The sequence below is a fragment of the Peromyscus leucopus genome, chromosome 18 (genome assembly GCF_004664715.2).
Source record: "Peromyscus leucopus breed LL Stock chromosome 18, UCI_PerLeu_2.1, whole genome shotgun sequence".
Lineage (NCBI taxonomy): Eukaryota > Metazoa > Chordata > Mammalia > Rodentia > Cricetidae > Peromyscus > Peromyscus leucopus.
The window spans coordinates 36,381,049-36,404,584 of NC_051078.1; the positions used below are offsets into that span (position 1 = coordinate 36,381,049).

The following is a 23,536-nucleotide window of genomic DNA, read 5'->3' on the forward strand; positions in this document are numbered from 1 at the left end:
GAGTCAGATCCATCCTATCCCATTTTCGCGGTAGGGAAAACACTCAGAGACCTCCCCTGAGCAAATCATCAAATACTAGGAAACAGACCTAAGACTTGGAGGTAAGATCAACGTTTGCCTTGTCTTCTAAATTATAACATTTCTGAAGTCGGGGTGCATGTTACAATTTACAGGATGTCAAATGTAACTGGCAATATTTTTTCCCATCTTACTGGAATCAGCAGAGCCTAATAAGTGAAAAACAAGGAACTTGCTCCCTTAATCAACTCCCCAAGACCTGTACCTTCTTTTCTAATTGCTCTTCATGACCCATAATAACCAAATTTACCAGATCACCTTGCAAGCTATGTAGTATACCTAAACAAAACAAGAGCCTTTACAACACCACAGTGCTAAAATAAATCCAGCTGTTTATATGTTTTCCATATGTGTTCTACTTAATTTCCCATTCTAAGGGTATACTCGAGGTTTGCTGAACAGGTGACTTACGGAAAATTTTTTGTTTGCCCAAAGGCTGGGAAACACAAATACAAATCTATAACTGATAACTTCCTATCTGGCCATTCTCTGCTATGTTTTTACTCTAATTTTAACAACACCGCCAGAATAAAATACGAAACTATACACATTAAAAGGCAAGTATTGCAACTATAATCCAATACGGTTTCTCTTCATCTCCAAGCTCTAAAATCTTAAGACATGTTGACTAATCAGTCTAAAAAGCAACCAGGGGATAGCTGGGTTTAGCCTGATACCAAGACAGTGGTGTGGAGCAGTGCCCTGTAACGTACCAACATCCTTCCTTCCGCCTGTGCCTGACCTGGGATGAAATCCACCCACTTGTTGTGCTGTTCATCTCTTCAGTTATAGAACCCCCATTTGATTCTTTTCTATAGATTCCAGTTCTCTAGTGAAATTCTCAGCTGAGCATCTATTTTCGTGAACGTATTAATCACCATATGTTAAAGCTCCTGTCTGTATATAACCCCCTAGTCTGGATAACCCGTTGATCTGTTTCTGGTGTTGGGTTTTTCTCCTTTTGCTATGTGGGTAGCAGTATTTTACTAAATGCCAGACATTCTATGTGAATGAGGATGTGCAACTGGAGCAATGTACAGGCTCCAGATGCTGCTGTCTTCCTCCACAGAGGCTGTATTCATTTTTCCTAGCTGGATATCCAAGCAGAAGCAGATCAGCAGATGATCGCAATCCGATGACGGACGGACAGCGATTGCTGGAGACTGAACCTCAGACAGAGAGTTCGACCCTCTCCTGCATCGTCACTTGGGAAAGTCCTTCAAGGGTCTCCGACTGTAATCTAGGGCCAGAGTAACAGCAGCGGCACAATACAGGAGAGGCTCTGTCGACGTCACCGGCTGCTTTCTGCTCTTCTCTATGACCTGCTCGCCCTGAGAACAGGTTAAAGGCTTTTTGAAAGTCAATTCGCTCACAAACAGTAGAAAGACAGCGTTTCTCTCCCTTCCCTCCTGATTCTACTCAAGTTTGGACTGACGGAGAGCCTTATATCCCTTCAAAATGGTCTCACGCCCCTAGCATTTCCGCAGGACTTCAGTTCACTTATAAAGTTACCCCCTCACAGGCAAAATGGAAGCTCTGGTATGGGTTAGACAAGATAATACACAGATGTCTATAGGAGGCAGCCCAGCAAGCTTAAGCTGATTCCAAAGAACACGCTCTAACTGTAGACATGCCCTACGTGTGCTAACTGTAGACGTCCTAAATGCTCTCCGCTTCACTTCTGATAGCTGCACCTTTGGACACAGATCCACCATGGCCGTCAGTAGTAATTCAGGACATCTGTTTCAACATCTTAGACATCTAAGTGAATTAAGGAGTCGCTCTCAACTATCATTGTGTTCCCTAAGACTGTACGCTAGAGCTAGGCATGGTGGCTCACACCTATAACCCCAGCCCCTGGAAGGCTGATTGATGTCAGGGCAGTATGGGCTATACAGTGAATTCCCAGCTAGACTGGAGACACTGGGTGAGACCTTATCTCAGAAGCCAAAGAACAACAAAAAGACTTCACACTACAGAAGCCCTCCTTTCGGGAAGGTTCAGGAAGCACCATGTCCAGCAGAGGAGAAACTAACCTCACCAAAGCTCACCTGTGAGAGGCTCCTGGAAGAGAACCAACCTGTAAGCCCTTGGAATACTCCACTTGACACGAGTGTCTCTATACACTTGAAACTAAGTCATACTGGATAATTCTTTTCAATGCTAAGGATGAAATGCAGCACCTCATGCATGCGAGGCAGGTGCTCATAATCCAGCTCCCAAGCAAGATCAACACACGCTCTACCAACGCTTCAGACCCTACTCTCTTTAACACAGCCATATGGTCCCTAATGTCTATCTAACTACATAGCATTACTACAGAACCTGAACACAGCGTATTCTAAAGTTTGCTGACCATGGTTCTTGCCTATTGCTCTAGAATAAGGATAACATAATAAACCATAAATAATCAATTATATATGGATTCTGTATTATAGCATGGAGGTCAGCTATCCAAAATATAAGCCAATGTGGCCAATGAGCACCTAAAAAGTGGTTCAGTCCAAACTGAGTTACGCTGCAAATGCAAAATATAAATCTGGCACGAAAACAAGAATGTAAAGATATCTTCATAACTGCAAACAAAGTCATATAAAAATAACTAAAATGGAAGTTCCTGGACCTGGGGAAAGAGTAGAAAGTAGGAAATAATATAGACAGAATTCTGGATTTTCAAGAAAAGGAACTCTTGAGATGGAAAACAGTGGTAGCTGCCTGCTAACAGAGAACATTAAATAGATCTTGGTGGGTTTAAGTAGATGCAAGAGGGGATAAAAATGACTTCTTACCGTAGTGCATCTGAGTAACTGTGTACATTCGGGAAGGGCCCTTTGTCCATAATTTACAACAGTACAAATAAATACTTACTTAGCCATCAAACAATGAAAAATATTCTGGTAAATAAATAAGCTGAGCACCAGGGACATTTGGGACCCCACCAAGTACACACATGAATTCAGCATCGTGAGAATTCCTTCAGGACAGCAAAATGGAAATAATTACATTTAAAAAACAGTAAATGTTGGCCCCAAACTCCTAGCTCAGATGCCAAAGACACAAGTATACAAGACCTACTAAGAATAAACACAAAGAAATCCAAGACACCTTTTTATTAAAAGTGTACAAATCCCAAAGCGAGGAGCCTTGAAGCAGCCAGAAGGAAGCTATTTAATCTACACAAGGTCCTTCAACACGGTTAAAAACCAATGACACGTTAGAGATTAAAGGCCAGAGTAGCATATTTAAACACTGGAAGGAAAAAGAAAATGCTAACCAAGAATACTATAGTCAGCAAAACTATACTTCAAAAATGAAACCGAAATTAAGATATTTGTTTCCAACAGACTTGCCCAACAAAACATGATGTAAGAAGGCTTTCAGGGCAAAGTAAAAGAAGAAGGAATATAGCTAAGAGGATTACAATAAACTGGAAATTTTGACAGCCAACTTACAATAATAATTAGAAAAAAACAGACAAGAAGAAAGAGAGGACTTGAAAGTTTAATGTATTAGACCTAGAGGCAGATGCAGGATACTTCATTTAACCACAGTGCACACCTCCTCTTAGGTCACAGAGGACACACAGCAGTCCAGACCACAAGGTCACAAGACAAACTCGAATACATTGTTTTCTCTTTTTAGGTTAAACCCAGGACATGCAATGCTAGGCAAATGCTCTACTACTGAGCTACAGCCCTGACAGAAATAAGTGTGTGTGTGTGTGTGTGTGTGTGTGTGTCTTTTTCTGATTACAATAAAATGAAAGTAAGCATCAAACAAGGAAAGTTTACAAATATGTGAAGATAACATAATACAATCTTAACTAATGGGCCACAGAACTCACAACAGACCACAGAATACACTTTGAAACAAGTCAAAACACTGATACCCTAAAACTTTGAGAGTTCAGTCAAAGGTGTTGAGGAAAGTTCTAGCTGTACTGTCTACATCAAAAAGAAAATCTCAAACAGGCAAATAGTACACTTCACGGGATCAGAAAACGCCAGGTGGTGGTGGTGGTGGTGCACACCTTTAATCTTAGCACTTGAGAGGCAGAGGCAGGTAAATCTCTTCAAGGCCAGCCTGGTCTACAGAGCAAGTCCCAGGACAACCACAGCTACACACAGAAACCCTGTCTCAAAACAACAACAACAACAAAATAATAATTAGAAAACAAAGAGCCAATGAAATCAAAAACTAGAAAAAAGAAGTATACAATAAGAACAGAGTGGGGATAAACAAGACAAGAATTTGGTTCTTTGAAAATGTTACACTGACCTAGAAAAAAATACCAATGAGAAGATGACATAGATCAGTAGGTAGAGACTTGCTGCCAAGCCTGGTGACTGAATTTTATCATCCAAATACACATGGTGAGGAAGAAGAGACTCTAAAAGTTGTCCTTACACACACACACACACACACACACACACACACACACACACACACTCGCATTCAAGAGCCACAAACACAAGTAAATAAATACAATTAAAAAATGTGGATATTAGTACCTATTTAAGTAGACAATATGCTGTGGGATGGTCTGTATGTCAAATGCTCTGGTTGGTCAATAAATAAAACACTGATTGGCCAGTGGCCAGTCAGGAAGTATAGGCGGGACTAACAGAGAGGAGAATTGAGAGAACAGGAAGATGGGAGGAGACACTGCCAGCCGCCGCCATGACAAGCAGCATGTGAAAACGGCGGTAAGCCATGAGCCACGTGGCAAGGTATAGATTTATAAAAATGGATTAATTTAAGATGTAAGAACTAGATAGCTAGAAGCCTGCCACGGCCATACAGTTTGTAAGCAATATAAGTCACTGTGTTTACTTGGTTGGGTCTGAGCGGCTGTGGGACTGGAGAGTGACAGATATTTGTCCTGACTGTGGGCCAGGCTGGAGAACTCTAGCTACAACAATAAATAAGAAAAATCTATGATTTATGCACCAGAAAGTGAATAACCTAATAAAATGAACAAATATCTCAAAAACATGCAAAACACCAACAATGGCTCATGAAAAAGCACAATTTAAGAAGATATCTAACATCCAAGGAGAACGAATTAGTGTGATAAAGGAAAAGTCCAGCATAGGATATATTCACTGGTGAGAGATTCTTCTCAAAAAGCAAGGTTGATAACTCCTGAGGAGCATCACCTCCACAACCCATGTATGTACACACACGTGCATGTACACTGCACACATGTACTCACACAGACAAAGAATACACTTATAACAGCAACCAAACAGTATTAAAAATAACATCAATCCTTAGGAGTTATCCAATAAGATGACAGACATATGCTAAAAACTAAAAAAACAGCCAGTGGTGGTGGCGTACACCTTTAATCCCAGTACTTGGGAGGCAGAGGCAGGTCAATCTGAGTTCAAGGCCAGCCTGGTCTACAGATTGTCATGGCCACACAGAGAAACTGTCTCAAAAAAAACAAAAAGCAAAAGCTAAAAACTTTTGTTGAATAAAGTTAGAAAACATGTATGTAAATGAAAATATATCCTCTTTTCATGGACTCTATGACAAATCTGTTAAGACTGACTATTACTCAAAGGGGCTCTACCTATTCAATACAGCCCCGATCAAAAGCCCAACAGTGTTTATTTCAAGCAACAGGAGAACATACCCTAAAATGTATATGGTATTCCAAAGAGACGTGAATAATCACAATGATCTTGAAACAGAAGTAAACTATCGGGCTCCTATTTTCTTTACTACAAAGTCTGCTGAAACACAATGTAATCCAAACATTGTAGCCCTTGCATCAGAAGTTAACACGGACATCTAAGCAGTAGGAGGAGGAGTCCATAGAAACTGCCAAGACAATCTTCCAACAACAGTGCTGGGAAAATTGGATATTCTAATGGAATACAATGGAGTTGGACTTGCATGCCATATGCAAGAGTTAACTTAAAACAGATGAAAGAAAATAGATGGATCTAAACCTAAGCATTAAAACTATGTAACAAAAACCAAACAATTCTTGGGGCTAGTGAGATGGCTCAGCTGCTAAGGGGGACCTGAACTTGATCTCCGGCGCTCGTGTGGTAGAAGGAAAAGACCTAAGTCCAGCAAGCTGTCCTCTGACCTTTACACATGTACCATGGCATGTGTCCCGTCCCACCCCCCACCCAGGTCCCAAAGTCCTCAAACATTACAGCCTATCACCAATGTTCTTGGACATCCTCCACAACTCGAGATAAGACCTTATTGGAGAAAGCAAGCGGTTACTGACCTGGGTGGGAGCTCCATGTTTACTGGTTAGCTTTCATGAGAACAGAGAAGTAATGACCAATATTGCCCAGGTGTAACCTCTGGATTACAACCACCAGCCTGGTAAGACATGTCCACTGGTCCAATAGTGCCATGAATGTCATGGATTGGATTTAAGGCCTGCCCCCAGGATGAAACTCCTCCCTGGCTAAGAATCTATGGCTAGCCAGATCATAGACCCTGGGAGAGAACTTACTACTATTATTCTGTTAAATGGACACAGTATTGGACACTAACACTCCCAATGACCTATCATTATAACCATAGATGGAAGCAGCTCCACATATCAGACAAGCCTCTGTTTTCAGCAGATGCCCACAACCAGCCAAGCGAGCAGGTAAGGTATAAAGAGACTACAGAGAGCAGTCCTGAAGAAGAACACATGCTGTGCTTGCTCCTCCCCAGGCTCAGGGGTCGCTCGCGGTGGAAGAGGGGGCAGAAAGAGGGTACGAGCCAGCGGAGGTGGGAAACAGTGTCTTCTGGACGCAGCAGAGCAGCTACACATACGGTATCCTGACGGTTGTGACACCATGTACAAAACCGTACAGGCCTGAAACACTAAGATCAAGGGGGAAGAGGGGCTGGGCAGTTTCCCCCCTAGCCAAGGGCAATTCTTAGCTGCTGGGAGAGAAGGGTCACTCTCCTCTGAAAGTGTAGCCCCTAGTAAGTTAAGTAAATCACAACCCCAAATCGTCAGGATTTTAAAAGATAATTTTTTTCTACAAGAAGTTTATTGTTTTCTTTAAGCGTATTTTCAAATGTATTTGCTACTAGTTAGTAGGTTAAAACTTAAAACTTATAATTAAAACCTGACTTTGAAATCATCAAAATGCACATACTTTCTCATCACAAATAATTGATTTGCAGGTGGTAAGTCCCCACAAAGGGGGTTTTATTTTAAACAGCTGTCCTGTTTCAGTGAGTTCAGAAGGTCATCGTCTCACCACCAGAACCACCAGAGCAACTGTAACTATGTGAGGTGGTGTCCCGGCCTGACACACAGCTACCGACAACATGGGAAAAGCCCAGCAAACGAAAGCACAAGACAAAGACCATCGCAGTATCGTTTTACAAATAAAACAACTACTCTTTTAAATTATGTACTCCAGCTACACTTATTTTGCCAAACCCCTGTTGATTTTTTTCTTTTAAAGTGACTTTAGGGGCTGGAGAGATGGCTCAGAGGTTAGGAGCACTGGCTGTTCTTCCAGAGGACCCGAGTTCAATTCCCAGCACCCTCATGGCTGGGCTCACAACCATCCGTAACTCCAGTTCCTAGAATCCAATGCCCTCTTCTGGCCTCCAAGGGCACTAGGTACACATGGTACACAGACATATATGCAAAAAAAAAAAAAACCCAATACACATAAATAAGATTAATTTTAATAAGTAACTTTAAATCATAAAACCAGAACTTCACTGAAAGATAAAGAATCTTTTTTAAAATACTTGCTCTGATGATTATCTCCTGAACTTTAAAACCAGTGACCACCTGTGGTGGATGGTTAAACACTACTATCTGATAAAAATTTAAATTCCTGAACTATAATTCAAAAATAAATCTCTCCTTTTTTTGGTATTTAGGATCAAATGTACTCCACTATTGAGTTATACCCCTGTCCAAGATTGATATTTTTTTAATCAAAACAGAGCCTTGGATTGGTAATACTTATACAAAACTAAAAATAAAAGTATTACTTAGATCAGCAATTCTTAACTTGTGGATTACGACTCCTAACAGCAGCGAAATTACAGTTATGAAATAGCAATGAAAATAATGTCATGGTTGGGGGTGACGTCAACACAAAGAACTCTATTAAAGGGTCGAAGCATTAGGAAGGTTCAGAACCACTGGTTTAGGTAATTGTACACAACATTTTTTTATCGAATCCCAAAGACTAAAGGACACATTCGTTATAGTTACTGATTAGGCAAAAGCAAGAAGAACACACAGAAAGTTACTGTCAATGTTTATGAAGCTGGGTTCACAGATATTAGCTATTGTCGTATAAATACACATAAAGATATGCATAACATGAAGGGATCAGTAAGGCTAGGTCAAGACTACCATAATTCTGTGCAAATTATCAGAAAAGTGATAACATGCTTAGAACATACTAGGAATGAATGGACAGGTTAATTAACAAGTAACATGAGATCAAAACTCTGAAGGGACTCAGTGACACAGTTTAATAATCAAAAGAAGCCTAAGGTCAAAGGACTGGCTTACTGTCTCCAAGCCTGCGGCTGAGTAACTGTAATCTCAGGCTACTGATTCATCTATGGTGTTCTTCCCCTTTACGATTTGATTTTGTTGTTGTTTTTAATTATGTGCAATCCCTGTGTCTGTCGAGGGAGCATGTGCACACGCTGGCAGAGGTCAGAGACATCAGATCCCCCAGGTGCTATTGGCCCACAGGGGGCTGTGAGCCATCAGGATAGGGAAGGCCCTTGTCTGCTCCTCGGGGAGCTGAGATCATACCGTTCAGACATACAAAGTTTCAAAGAAGTCCCCCTTTGAATCCTACACTCCCACAGATGTCAGTCAAGTCATCTAGTTAGTAGGTGACCAGATGAAGAGGAGAAGTAACAGCAGGAACTGAGATAACACTCTCTTAGCTTGCTTGTTAAATGTGCCCCAGCCTGGTAATTCAAGAGTTTCTCTCCGGTCACTGGGGCTGCTGGGAGGTGGCAGAACTGAGAAGAGGTGGGACCTAGTGAGCGACTTAAGTCACTAGGGATGGGCTGTCAAAAAGGTGGCACCAATCATTCTTTCTCTCTCTCTCACACTGGGCCTCCACCAAGTGCTCCCTCCTCACCATGGAGCCCTAACAAGAAGAGGGCAGCTTGACAGTGACAGACTGAGACCACCCAAACTGGGAGCCGACACACTTAAGTAGCTCAAGTATTCTGCAACAGTACCAGAGAGCTAACACAGTAATTATAAATGTGTTAATTTATAGTTAGATGGAGGAAACCTATATTAATGGAGAGTCCAACAGAAATGACATTAAGGTCTATAACACAGATTATGGTGAAGGACTCAGCAAAGGAGTGTGTGTTACATTGTAATTACTGTAACTTCAAGACCTGGAAACCACATGTGCACGTGCGTGCATGTGTGCGTGTGCGTGTGCACATTCGAGAGTGTGTGTTGGGGGGTGTTCCCACATCAAAAAGTACCAATGATGGAAGCACAAACGTGGGGTTAATTCGTGGGCCCCGTGAGCAGGAAGGGCAAGGGAAGCTTGAAGACTTACTTGAAAGACTTCAAAGTGGAGTATAATGCACAAAAAGCTGAGAAACTATACGGTATCACCTCGGACTGACTTTCACCCTTCTCTGGAATACCTTCAAAGGACTGGTGAAGATATGCCAGTAAGAATGTGAGGTTCTGAGAGGCAGAGGGAGGAGAATCTCTGAGTTCAAGGCCAGCCTGGTCTACAGAGCAAGTTCCCGGGCAGTCAGGGATACACGGAGAAACCCTGTCTCAAAACACAAGCCAACAGAAAAGAATGAGCAGGTTCGATCTCAGGATAACTGGGGTGGAAAGGCCTAGTGAAGCCTTGGGTATGTGGCTTCTTGGGGGGGTTTCATGTAAGTTACGACATGAGGATCCAGTTCCAAGTTCTGAGGAAGTTTAGATGCCAGCTGTTAAAATAAGATGTAGCATGAATCATGAATCTTAAAATGTCTTATAAAAAAAAAAACAAAAACGTATTGGGGTGAAAGCTGAAAGATCAGAGAAGCAGAACAGCCAACCACTAGCTTACCTCTACGAAATCCTCAGCCTCAAGAGAGCGAGTTCCTGTTTTCTCCTGCCATATTACTTTCTGGGATTAAAGGTGTCCACTGCCTGACCTCTATGTCTAATCTACTGGCTGGCTCTGTCCTCTGATCTCTGGCAAGCTTTATTGGGGTACACAATAGATCACCACAGCAAGGTCCTCCCCCTTTAGCAGATATTGTTTACCATGACTTCTGCCCTCCACAGTGATCTGCAAGCATGCGCATTCGTTAACAGTCATTGTGCACCTCATGTATATAGATCTTACTTATGTTAATGACTAGGTAGAGAAAACAAAACAAAATAGTATCATTGCCCTTGAGATGAAAAATAACACAAGTATGACGACATTTGCTCAGACACCTCTGGGAACACAGAAGAGGCACCTAACAGGACACACAGACAGCAGAAGCCGCCCACACTGCAGAGGCTCAATAACTACCACAGGAAAGATGGACTAGTTATCATCCCCAGCACCTGGGTTGGTAATGGCCTATTACTTTGACAAGTGTATTAGACAGGCTATAATAAAAGGACAAATATCACACATATAATTTTAACAGATTTTTCCATATTTTATTACATTTATTTATTTGTGTGTGTGTGTGTGTGTATGAACAGGTCAGAGGACAACTTGTAGAAGTCGGTTCTCTCCCTCCACCACTGGATCTCTGGGACTGAACTCAGGTCATCAGCCTGAGTGGCAAGAACCTTGACCTACTGAGCCAGCTCATCAGCCCCAAGAATTTAATGTAATTGCAAACCAGAAACTGGAGGACTGAAAAGGAAAAAGAAAGACAGGTTTTTACGGAAGCAAAAATCAACACAGCTGAAGGAAACAAAGAGGAAGCAGCTGGAATTATTACAACTCAGAGCCTTGGAACAAAAACTGCAAAAACTGAACCTCTGAAGAGTCAGTTGTTCGCAGACGCCAGAAGCCAAGAGCTGCAGGAAGGGGGGCCAGCAATGGCCATGCGCCGATCCCTGAAGGCGCCGTGCCTAGGTGATGATGCTCACTGTATCTAAGATGGCGAGGGCAGTTCTAAGAACACGCACACTGGGACCACTGGCCATGCTGCTCCTGCCAGGCCAGAGCTTGGGGGGGGGGCAGTATAAGGAAAGACGTAACCAGAACAATCTCTGCTCCCCCATGTTCCTCTTCCTTCACTCAGCCGTTCTTTCTCTAGGCAGAATGTAACAAAGGACTTCAGCAAAAGAGAAACAGTTTCAACACAGTCTGTAGGATCCCTGCTCTCCACCACCACTGACTTAGCATGTGTGTCTGAGGCCATGAAAACATGGATTAGCAGTCAGAACCACCTGATGATTTCATTTCTCCACTTACGTACTTACGGTAACACTATGCAAATATCTGGTCATAAAAGCCTACCTAGTTAGGGATGTTTGATATTTCTCTTATGAATTCTGAAGTAATTACATAAATAATATATGCCAACATAAAGGTAACTACCTTAATAAAACCAAACTTAAAAAAAATAACCTTTTCTGCTTCATAGTAAAAACAAAGTACAGATCTTAGAAAACAGTATCAGAAATTCAAGAGCTGGAAGAAAGGTCTCAGTCTCAATTTGGCACCCACATGGGAACTGTACATTCCCATCTGTGCAGCATTCAGAGGAAAAGATTGATACGGATTAGTGAACAGTCGGACTGTTAAAATCTTAGATGAATCCATTACTTTTAAACATAAGTCACTGTCCCCTTAAACTAAGCCTTATTCATCTTTGTGTCCGAACTGGCTGAAAGGTTGTCTTTTTCTGTTAACATTTAATGTTTGTCGTTTTAAAAATACCTCATAAGGTATCACCAACTACAGATCACGGCATCACTGCAAACTAGCAAGGAAAAAACTGCTGGAAGTTAAAGTCCGTGTTTGTGGGTCCTTTCACAGTTTAGAAGTCAGTGAAGCTGTCCCGTCCCGTGCCCCCTGCCCCCTTAATCAACTCCTGCAGTGCTAAAGGAACATCACCTCAGGATAGACTTATATGCAAAGGCAATCACAGACTGGCTCACAGATACACCCCCTTATACACAGTCAAAGTTCATAACCCTCCAGTTCTGAGTTTAAATAAATGTCACCAACTAGCATTATTATAATCAGAATTCCAAGACAAGTGATTCAAGCGGGGTTCCACACAGTAAGTCAAGGGTTCCATGAAACGCTACCTACGTGAGCTATTTTAACTGAAAAATACGGGACACTGTTTCAGCTTGGCACATCTGAACAATGCTGCATCTCACCGAGCGAGGCGGCCAAGCAGTCTTATTACAGCAACTCCTTGAAGACAGTAACCTCTAAGAAGGTGGCTGGTGCCAATGTAGTCCCAGCACTCGGAAGGCTGAGGCAAAAGATCACCCAGAATGTGTTCCAGGACAGCCAGGGCCACACAGAGAAACCTTGTCTAGAAGGGGGGGGGCAGGAGTGGGGAGTGGGGAGTGGGGATCGGAGAGGCAGGCCAGTCTGGGCTACATAGTGAGTTCCAGGCTGAATAAAGCGTCAGCACCAACAACAGAAGGTACCTGGGAGTGGTAACAGGCCTGTAAACCCAAAACGCACAAGAGGGAGGCAGGAGGACCCAGAATTCAAAGCTAGTCTTGCTACAGAGCGAGCGTCTATAGGCCGGCCAGGGGCTACCTGAGACCCTACCTCAACAACTTCTTTAGACTGCCACACTGAACCACGGGTAAAAGTATATTTTTGCTACATGTAACTTCTTTCCTGGGCGTAACTCTGAGGCTACTATTCACGTTGTGTGGCTTTTCACTGCTTACCTGGAGTCTATTCTATGAATATGCCCCATTTCCTTCTCACACTAGTACAGCCACTTAGGTTAGTTAGCCTTCTCTGGGTTAACATTTACATGGTATGGTTTTACCTCTTTTCCTATAAAGTCTCCATTTATGCTTTTTTTTTTTATCCAGCTAAACTCATGCACGCTAAGTGTGGACTCTGACAATGAGCTATTATATCCCTAGCCCTAATCCTCCTTCTCAGGAGTGTTCTGTCCATCTGCATTAACTGTACATGGCTGTCTACCATATTTTCCTACTTGCTGTTTGTCCCATTCTTTGACCTCTGTCTTCATTCTTTTGTACTAATAGAGTATTTTAGTGTTGCTACACATTTTATAAGCTTGTAATATCTTTCAGCATTAGTGATTACTGTAGAAGACACACACAAAAAAAATCTTCATTTCCCATCTTTTCTAAGGCTAACATCTTGCTATGTAGCCCAGGTTGGCCTTAAACTCACAACCCTTCTTCCTCAGTCTCCCAAATGCTGAGATTACAGGCACGCATTAACACACACTAGGTTTACAGAACATTTAAATTGTACTGCGCACCAAAAGTAATAGTAACTCATGCTTCTTTAAAGTTAATTGGCTAAGGCTAAGATTTAACTTTTGTTCTTTATAAAAAGCAGGGGACTGGAAAGATGGCTCGGTGGTTAAGAGTCTTTAGTGAGGGGGCTGGAGAGATGGCTCCATGGTGGTTAAGAGCACTTGCTGCTCTTACAGAGGACCTGGTTCAGTCCCCAGCACCCACATGGCAGCTCACAACTGTCTGTAGCTCCAGTCCCAAGGGATCCAACACCCTCACACAGACATACATGCAGGCAAAACACTAATGCATACAAAAAAAATAAATCTTAAAAAAAAAAAAAAAGAATGCTTAGTGATCCTACAGAGGAGCTGAATTCTGTTCCCACCACCCACATCAACTTTAGGGGATCCAGTGCCCTCTTCTTGACTCTGTGGGCACTCACATGCATGTGCATATACACACAGATACACACATAAACATATTTTTAAAAAAATCAGAATTTCAACCAGGTATAAGGAACCATAATTTTGAACAATCAGAAACATTAAGTACCATATCACTAACCTTATGAGTACTTAGCCAAAGTCATAAGTGACCAAATACCATCTGTTCGGTTGGGTTTTGGTCAACTTGACATAAACTCAGGTTATCAACTGAGAAAAGGCCTCTATCAGAATGGACTGCAAGCCAAGTCTATGGGGCATTTTCTTGATTAATGATCGCTGTAGGAGGGCCCAGCCTATGTGTGGTCACCTCTGAGCAGGTGGTTTGGGGTTCTATAAGGAAGCAGGTTGAGCAAGCCATGGAGAGCAAGGTGGCATTCCTCCAAGACCTCTCCTGCAGTTCCTGCCTCCAGGCTCCTGCCTTATTACTCTACTCTTTTCTGGAAATACAAGATGAATTAAATCCTTTCCTCCCAAAATTGCTTTTGGTCAGTGTTTTATCACAGCAATAGAAACCAAACTAAGACACCACCAACTAGCAGGAAGGTACAGTTAAAGTACATATAAGTTCAGATAAATATTCTAACTTCACAAAATCACATACATGTATTTTTTAATCTTATTTCCCTTTCTTCCTTATTTCATGATATTTTTAATGATTTCTACTCTTATTTTTCTCGAGATATGCCCTTTTAGAGTCAAGCACAGATCTCTGGCATAATGGTAGTTTGTTTGGTAGCAGGAAAACTTAGCCAACTCTACGATTAATTGTTCAATTTAGTGATCACAGTATGAACTTCTGAATTTATTATTAATAATCAAAGAAATTTGAATTATAATTAATGAATTAGAACACTTTAAAGGTTATTCTTTAAATAATTAATGGTAAAAAGTTGATCTACAACTTCTAACTTAGAAATTGATCACCATACTCTGTTGTTCATCAGTAGAGCAATTTATAATGTTCTGTAAGTGAAATTATCTATCCTATCAGGCAAGTAAGAGAAGGAACAAAGTTGAAAGGTCTACTAAATAAAGCTTAGAGATAGGCATGGTGACTCATACCATAATTCCAACACTTGGGAGGCTGAGGCTGCCATGACTTCAGGGCTAGTCTGCGCTAAATGGTAAGTTCCAGGCTATCATGGACTACAGAACGCTATTCTATCTCAAAAAGTAAGCAAACAAACAAAAACTAAATTAAACCTTTATAGTGACTAGTGGGATGTTCAGAGAATGACAGATCTAGACTTATCCATGAGAAGCATGGGTTTAAAAATGTATACGTCTCGGCTGGGGTAAAGCGCTTAGTGGTAACTTTGCTGAGCAAATGCGGAGATCTGAGTTTGGACCCCCAGTACCTACATAAAGGCCAGCTGCGGAAGCAGGCATGTGTAACCCTCGTGATGAGGATGCAGAGACAGGGTGACCAAAATCGGGAGCTTCAGGTTCTGTGAGGGGTCTCCTCCCCAGAAGTAAAGTGGAGAGGGTAAGTAAGAAGCCAAATGTCAACTTCTGTTCTATACAGATACGCACGCACGCACGGACGCACGCACGCACGCACGCACGCACGCACGCAAATATGTATATCAAGAAACACTGGTTCACAGCTGGGCAGTGGTGGCTCACGCCTTTGATCCCAGCACTCGGGAGGCAGAGGCAGGTGGATCTCTGTGAGTTCGAGCCTGGGCTACAGAGCGAGTTCCAGGAAAGGCTCCAAATCTACACAGAGAAACCCTGTCTCAAAAAACCAAACCCCCAAAAAGATCTGCCTGTGTGAGAAATCACTGAAATGTCATTCTTTTTATGTAGCTATCTCTTCCCGAGCACCTTGTGACTAGACTTGGAAATGACAAGAACACGCCTCCTTTCAAAGGTAGGGAAGAGGTCCCCCTGCGGTCAGGAACGTCTCCTGCGGCTCTGGATTTAAACTGTGTTAACTTGCTCTGCTCTAGGAGGGGAGCAATCAGGACAGATCAACGTGTTCGGCAGGGCTTAGTCAGCTGCTCCAGAGCAGGCAGCCAGCAAAACAGCTTTGCAGCCTTCTCTGGGCACCGTGCCTCAGAAATCTGAGTGCAAGCCAATCCCATTACTGCTTATTCCTGAAGGCTATTTTCCACTCCTCAGTTATGAAGAAAAAAATAGAAAATAGCCGCCTTTTATATTCCAGTTGTGGCAGTATTTCATGCTTTAATATGCACTCAAAAACAAAGTGTTTTGACACCTCTGTATAAAGCCGCTGCACTTGGTCAAGAGTCCAAGGGTCTACCCTAGAAACAGCAGCTGAAGGAAATATATGAGGAAGCCTATCTCCCCTCTATCCCCCCCCCAAAAAAAAAATTCAGAAGGCTGCTGGAGAGGAACAGAAGAGCCTCCAACTCCTAGATAACTACAGAGTCCTTCAAAAACAAAACAAAAAGCAGCATGGATATAAAGGTTACAACAGGTGCTAGACCTGACAAGGCGCACTAACTACAAAATCAGTGTATTACTCCAATTCTGTTATAAAATCTGTGTTTGACAAAGCACTTCACTCTTACCATTAACGTTCTTCTAAGTTAGAATCCAAGAGAAATATGCTCAAGATAAGAATTTAGTGAGGCCAGGCAGTGATGGGCACGCCTTTAACCCCAGCACGTGGGAGACAGAACCAGATCTCTGTGAGTTCAAGGCCGGCCTGGACTACAGAGTGAGTTCCAGGAAAGGTGCCAAAGCTACATAGAGAAACCCTGTCTCGAAAAAAAAAAAAAAAGAAAGAAAGAAAGAAGAGAGAGAGAGAGAGAAAGAGAGAGAAGAAAGAGAAGAAAGAAAAGAAAAAAGAAAGAAAAAGAGAAGAGAAGAAAGAAAAGAAAGAAAAAAGAAAAGAAAAAAAAAAAAAAAAGAAAGAAAGAAAGAAAAAGAATTTAGTGAACAGATTAACTTAGGACCAGCCTAATCTAGTTAGTAGTTCAGGGAAACACATTTGAGGGGAGGGAGAGGGGGGAGGGAGGGAGGGAGGAGGGAGGGAGGAAGAGAGAGAGAGGAGAAACCCTAAACCTTTTAACATAAAGCATTCAAATGCGCTTACCAGTCCGTTCCTAGATGAAAGCCTGGATCCCCAATAAGAATTCCTTATATAACTAAACCACACACCAACAAACACCATTTCTAGCTGGTTTCATTACGAGTGAAGGCAAACTTGAAAACAGGCGTGAAGCAACCATGGCCAACTCACGTGGATATTTATAACCTCTCCAGACTCTTAGTTCTCTTCCTCACATCTAATTCCAAGACTTTTCTCACAGAAGTTACTCTTTATGCATTAACATTTCATTAGTTTAGGTAGTGTCTGATTAAACTATGTAAATATAATCATAAGTAAAGCTGACAAACTGATGGGGGAAAAATTCAGGTCAAACTAGACAGAAGTCTCTCCAGGGGTTAGCATTAAACACGCCAGGGCCAGACTTACAGAGGAAAAGCCACACACTAGACCAGAGACCGTCAGAAGAGTTTCTCCCACACCTCACTCACATAAATATTTTTATTCCCTTTGCTTATTTCTATATGCATGCATGTAGGTAAGAGAACAACTATGGATGTCCTCGCCTCCCACCACGTGTTTCACGGACTGAACTCAGGTCACCAGCTTGATAGCAAGGCTCTTCTTCACCCACTGGGTCGTCCGTTTATCTCACTAGCCCTTACTCATTTCTAAAGCAATGCCCCCAGTGACCACTGCATGTTGTCACTAATGCTACCTAAAATACTTAAACTATTAAACATGTGACAAATCTCTTAACTGAAGAACAAGCTTAACTTAAACTTTCTAATGCAATGCTGATAAATAGTAATAAAGATCCTTGCAATTTTAAATGATATAATGGAAAAAGGGTAAACAGGAAAAAATCCAATATTCTTTGCAATTACAATGTTCCTATCTGTCCATGACATTTCTTTTTCAAAAAATAAATTCACTTATGAATCTCGAGTTTTCTTATGCTTATGCTTATAACAGTTATCTTTGAAATATGGTATTTACTAAGATTTACTGCTTATCATATAAATAAAAAACAATGTAAGTCTGATCTGACGTTATAAAATCAGTTTCTGTCTTATCGTGTTGTCTGAGATAATTGTTTTAAAAGAGCGTAATTTAAATGTGATCAGATACAAGCCAATGGGTTCGCAAGCACATACATGGAAACGAAAATCTAAGCACAACACCAAGGTTCTCCAGCACTCATGAGCAGTAAGACCAGAGGTGTTTTACTTTATGCAAATACTAGAAGAAAAACCATCATTTAATCACAGGGACGCCTCCCAAAGAGTCCAAAGTTAACCTCTTTTTGTGGTTGTAATTGCTTTCAAAAACACTGATTTTTTTTTTTTTTTCAAGATAGGGTTTCTCTGTGCAGCTTTGCGCTTTTTCCTGGAACTCACTTGGTAGCCCAGGCTGGCCTCGAACTCACAAAGATCCGCCTGGCTCTGCCTCCCGAGTGCTGGGATTAAAGGTGTGCGCCACCACCGCCTGGCCACAGATTTTTTTTTTTAAGCAAAGAGAAAATATGACTTTTCTCCTGATACACAGACTTCACTCTTTTTTAAAAAATTAAGCCTAGGCATGGGAAAGTAATAGCATCTGCTTGCTTTGGGCATCTCTTTCTAACTAAGCTTAAACTAGAGCTCTGATACCTATTTGCCTTCTATGTAAGCATTTCATCATCATTCCTTTTTTTCTCAATATCCCCAATGATGTAAAATACAGAAAAAGGTGTCTACTCTTGTTTGTTCTTTCCTATAATCAGAAGAATTAAATGCAATGACATTTTCCAAAGATGCTATGGACTTGGAAAGAAATAATGTTAACGTGTACTATCCTGACACTTGACCCAAAACAATATACCAAAGACAACAAAATCAATCTCAGTACTTGGACTATATATATATATATAGGCAATATTCTTGAGTTAACCAGACAACTTCCAGGATACACAGCAATCACCATAGCCTTCAAGAGTTATTTAAAAGTTTATGGGAAATTATTAGTATTTAGAGCCATCAACGGAATTTTTCTCTCAGTAAGTGGGAATGGAGTTGAGGTACTCTGAATATTGTTATAGTCTTCAGAAGTCTGATGGAAGACTAAGTTTCCTCAGTGCCACTGTGTAAATGAGAAGGGCTGTATTCTGAGGAGAGAACAGAGTGCTGGGGATCAAGAAGAGGTGACCAGATATTAAAAAGGCACAGCAGAACAGAGGTGGCACACAGAAAAGTTGCCAACAGTCCCAGCTCCAACATGGGTTCCCAGGGGGTAGAAGCTGAGGCTGCAACCACAAGGTCTGTTGTTGGAGACTAGCTACTCCAGGTACCTGAACACAAGATAATAATCACAAGCCAGAAAGCCTGCCACAGCATCTGGATGGGAAAAGTCACAAAAGTGGTTATGGATGAGGAAGGGCGGGACTTGAACCAGCTCAAATCTTTAAGCAGCAGAGAGTTCAGGCTATGGAGGATGAGGTGTTGGTGGCCCTGCCCTCCTCTGTGGTGAGAAGCAAAACCTATGGCCTGGCAATTACAGTGGAGATGAAGAGCTCTGTGCTTGCTCTGGGCTTGGCCTCTAGAACTGTCTTACGACAGTTTGCTGCTGCCGGGTGGGACAGACAATGTCACGGCCGTATCTGCTAGATTCCTCAATTTCCATAGCTTCCTTCCTCCTGCAGGGTCTGAAAGCTGTGAGATGGGCAGGCAGAGCTCAGATCCCTCAGCTCTCTCCCTCCAGTGCAGGATCTGTGCTGTTTACCTTACCACCTCCCTGACATACTCACCATCACCCAGGTGGGACGTGGGCCACCCCCAGGCAGACCAACTGGAGGGCCTCTGGAGGGCGCAAGAATCTGACGGCCAACAGGCCAGAAAGCTCCTGTGGGCCTGCAGTGGAGCAGGTCCACAAAGAAGGGAAGTGTCTACGGCGGACGGAGCAGTGAGGCTGGCAGCATCCCCTTGATGGCCCAGCCCTCAGACCACAGCACCAACCTCTACCTACAATGAGGACAAAGCGGAAAGGCGCCAGACTGCAGCCACAACCCAATCCGTGCCCAGTTCCCAGTCACGGCTTACTCCGATGCTAGAGGGTTTGGAAGACAAGGTCTTTAATCGCTTCTCTTCCTTTTGCTATAATTTTAGCATTTCAATTTTTGTTTGTATATTATTTATTTTTGAGAATTTCATGTTTTTATTCTATTCTTTTCTCTTCCTCACTTTCCCACTCCCCCAACTTCATGTTCTTTCTCTTTTAAAAACAAAACAACAAACGTGGAGGACGCTTCGTGCTGGTCGACTACTCCTGCACAGGGGCCTGCCCGGAGTGTGGGTGCAGCCAGGCTAACTCCCGAGGGAGACTGACTTCTCTCCAGCTCCACTCCACTCCTCTTTGACAGTGGTTTTGAAGCCTCTCAGCATTCTCTTCTGCTTCCTCAACTGCACCTCCTTTCTTTTTCTTCTTTTCCTTAACTGTTTCTCACTTTCCCCTCCTTTGATCAGCTTTACTTTTGTAATAAATTTTTTAACATCAGAGTTTATGTTGCATTATTCTTGCCATTTTCTTTCCTATGGTTATGGGTAGAGTGATAAGTGACTTTGTTTTTACAATATTTCTCTATCAGGTTTCTTTTTGTTGTTACTGTGATTGTGGTTGTGTTTTCTCCTTTCTGAGGAAGACTGAGGACTGAGCCCTTCTGAGAGGATGCTATCTAAGATCTGTCTTAGTAACTGTTCTTTTGCTGTGAAGAGACAGCATGACCAATGCAACTTATAAAAGGAAGCATTTAATTAGGGGCTTACTTATAGTTTCAGAAGGTGAGTCCATGCTATCATGACTGAGAACATGGCAACAGGCAGGCATGGTGCTGGGGCAGTAACTGAGGGCTTACATGTGATCCACAAGCCAAGAGGGAGGAGGGTAGGGGGTACTTACAGACAGACAAGACCAACAGACAGACAGACACTATGACTGGGCCTGGTAAGGGCTTTTGAAACTTCAAAAAGCCCACCCCTAGTGACACACTTCCTCTGACAAGGCCACACCTCCCAATCCTTCCCAAAACAGTTCCACCAGCTAGGGACCAAGAATCCAAATATGAACCTACGGGGGCCATTCTCATTCAAAACCCACAACAAGACCACAATATAAAATGAAAAAGATGTATATTTCAACATATGCACAAATCACAACACAAAAAAGGTGATAAAAATGAAAAAGCAAAGCAATTTTACACCTACAAAGATTCTTTAACCCAAGAGTACTGAAATAGATGAAATGTCAGACAAAGAATTCTAGGGTTTAAAAAAGACTCATAAACCAATAAATGAAGTAAAGGTGTCAATACAAGACTGAGATGAGAAATTTAACAATTTGGATGAGATAGTCAACCAAAAGGGAGGTTCTGCAGGGAAAATATGAAATTAATAAATCAATCTGAAAATCAATTAAAGGCACCACCAATTAGGTAGACCTTGTAGAAGAAAGAGTTCCAGGGATGGACAAACAGCGGAGGAATTTCAACACGGAAACATAAATAGGAAGAGGGACAGACAGGGAGACGAAGAGAGGAAATGGGGAAAAAGAGGGAGACAAGAGTGAGCATAAGAGAGGACAAGAAAGCAAGTGAGCAGTAAGGGTACAACATTCAAGACTAAGATGTGCAGGACAACATAAAGAAAATAAACCTATCCATCAGTAATCGGTAACAGTGAACTAAAGATGTGGACTAGCTGCTCAGTAAACCTAGTCAACAAAATGATAGCAGAAAATATCAGAAACCTCAGGAATGAAAACAGATCTCCAAATCCAGAAGTATTTAACCCCTCTATGTCCTCCTGTAGTCAAAATGCCAAGAGTACAGGACAAGAAAGAACGCTGAAAGTCACAAGTAAGAAGTGTCAAATTCCTTATAAAGGCTACAATCAGAACAACACCTCTCAGCAGAAACCCAAGGGCCAGGAGAGCATGGACCAATGTTATTCCAAGCCATGAACTAAACTGTCACCCATACTATATCAAATACAGGCAACCTTTAAAATGAAAGGAGAAACAGACCTTCCATGAGTGTAAAGTAGTTCATGACCATCAAGCCAGCACTTGAGTGCTGAGGAAATAAGTTGCATTGGATTGGGGAGGGGAAAAAAAAATCAAAGATTATTAATAATGTAAGCCAGCCAAGTTCTAAGGTAAAGAAAAAAGAAATAGGCGGCGGCGGCGGCGGCGGCGCGGCGGCGGCGGCGGCAGCGCACGCCTTTAATCCCCGCACTTGGAAGGCAGAGCCAGGTGGATCTCTGTGAGTTCAAGGCAGCCTGGCCTACAGAGCAAGATCCAGGAAAGGCGCAAAGCTACACAGAGAAACCCTGTCTCGAGAAAAAAAAAAAAAAAAAAAAAAAAAAAGAATTTGGGGTTGGGGATTTAGCTCAGTGGTAGAGTGCTTGCCTAGCAAGCACAAGGTCCTGGGTTCGGTCCTCTGATCTGAAAAAGAAAAAAAAAAGAAAAGAAAGAAAGAAATAGGTACAAAGTTTGACAAATGACTAACTGTAAATGGTCTTAACACTCCAATTAAAAGACAAAGACTGCTAACTGAACTACAAGCAAAAGTCTTTTGATGTCACTAAAAAATACATCGGCCCACTGGCAAAGATACTCAGACCAAAAGTGAAAGAAAGGAGAGGAAATATCTGAGGCAAATGAAAACCAAAAGTAAGCACAAATAACTATACTGCTATCCTACAGGGCAACTTCAAAGGCAAACTAAGTCAGAAGAGCTAAAGGTCACTATTAATGACAGGAATACTCCACTAAGAAGATACAATGACTGTGGATACATATGCACTGAATATTAGCATACCCAATTTTATAAGACAAACATTACTGGACACAGAAGGACATAGAGGTCCATATACAGTAATGCAGGTGACTTCAATACCACTCTCCTCAAAAGACAGATCAAGACAGACCGAAAAAAACAACAAAAAATTTCAGTTAAAACTAGAGCACATGCCAAAACGTTAACAGACGACCTATAGGATATTCCACCCCAAAGCTGAAGCATACACATTCTTCATGGTGGCCCATGGAACCTTCTCCAAAATAGATCCCACCTTAGGCCATAAAGCAAGTCTTCAAATATAAAAGGACTGACATATTTGTCATCAGGTTATAAGGGATAAAAGTCAGCAGCAGAAGTAACGACACAAACATGAGAAATGAACAATAAAATGTCTGAATGGCCAGTAGGACAATGACAAAATCAAGTGGGAATTTACAAAGTCCTAAACAAGCAAGGGCTACACAGAGAAACCCTGTCCCCCAAAAACAAAATTAATACATAAATGAGGATCGGCAGGAGGGAGCTGGTGTATGAAAATGTCATCACGAGGCCAGGTGAGGTGGCGCATGCCTTTAGTCCTAGAAGAGGCAGACAGATCTCTGAGTTTTCGAGGCCAGCCTGGTCTACAGAGCAAATTCCAGGCAGCCAGGGAGACACGGAGAAACTGTCTTGAAGAAAACAAAAGAAAAACTATGTCGTCGTGAAACACATCATGGGGCAGGTGAAAATGGCTCAAAGGG

General features: G+C 42.1%; 1 protein-coding gene across 1 annotated transcript in view; it reads right to left on the bottom strand.

The window, feature by feature from the left end:
• The window catches only part of Cdk17 (cyclin dependent kinase 17), an 84,997-nt gene that overhangs the window by 33,733 nt on the left and 27,728 nt on the right, over positions 1–23,536 (bottom strand). The window lies entirely within an intron of this gene.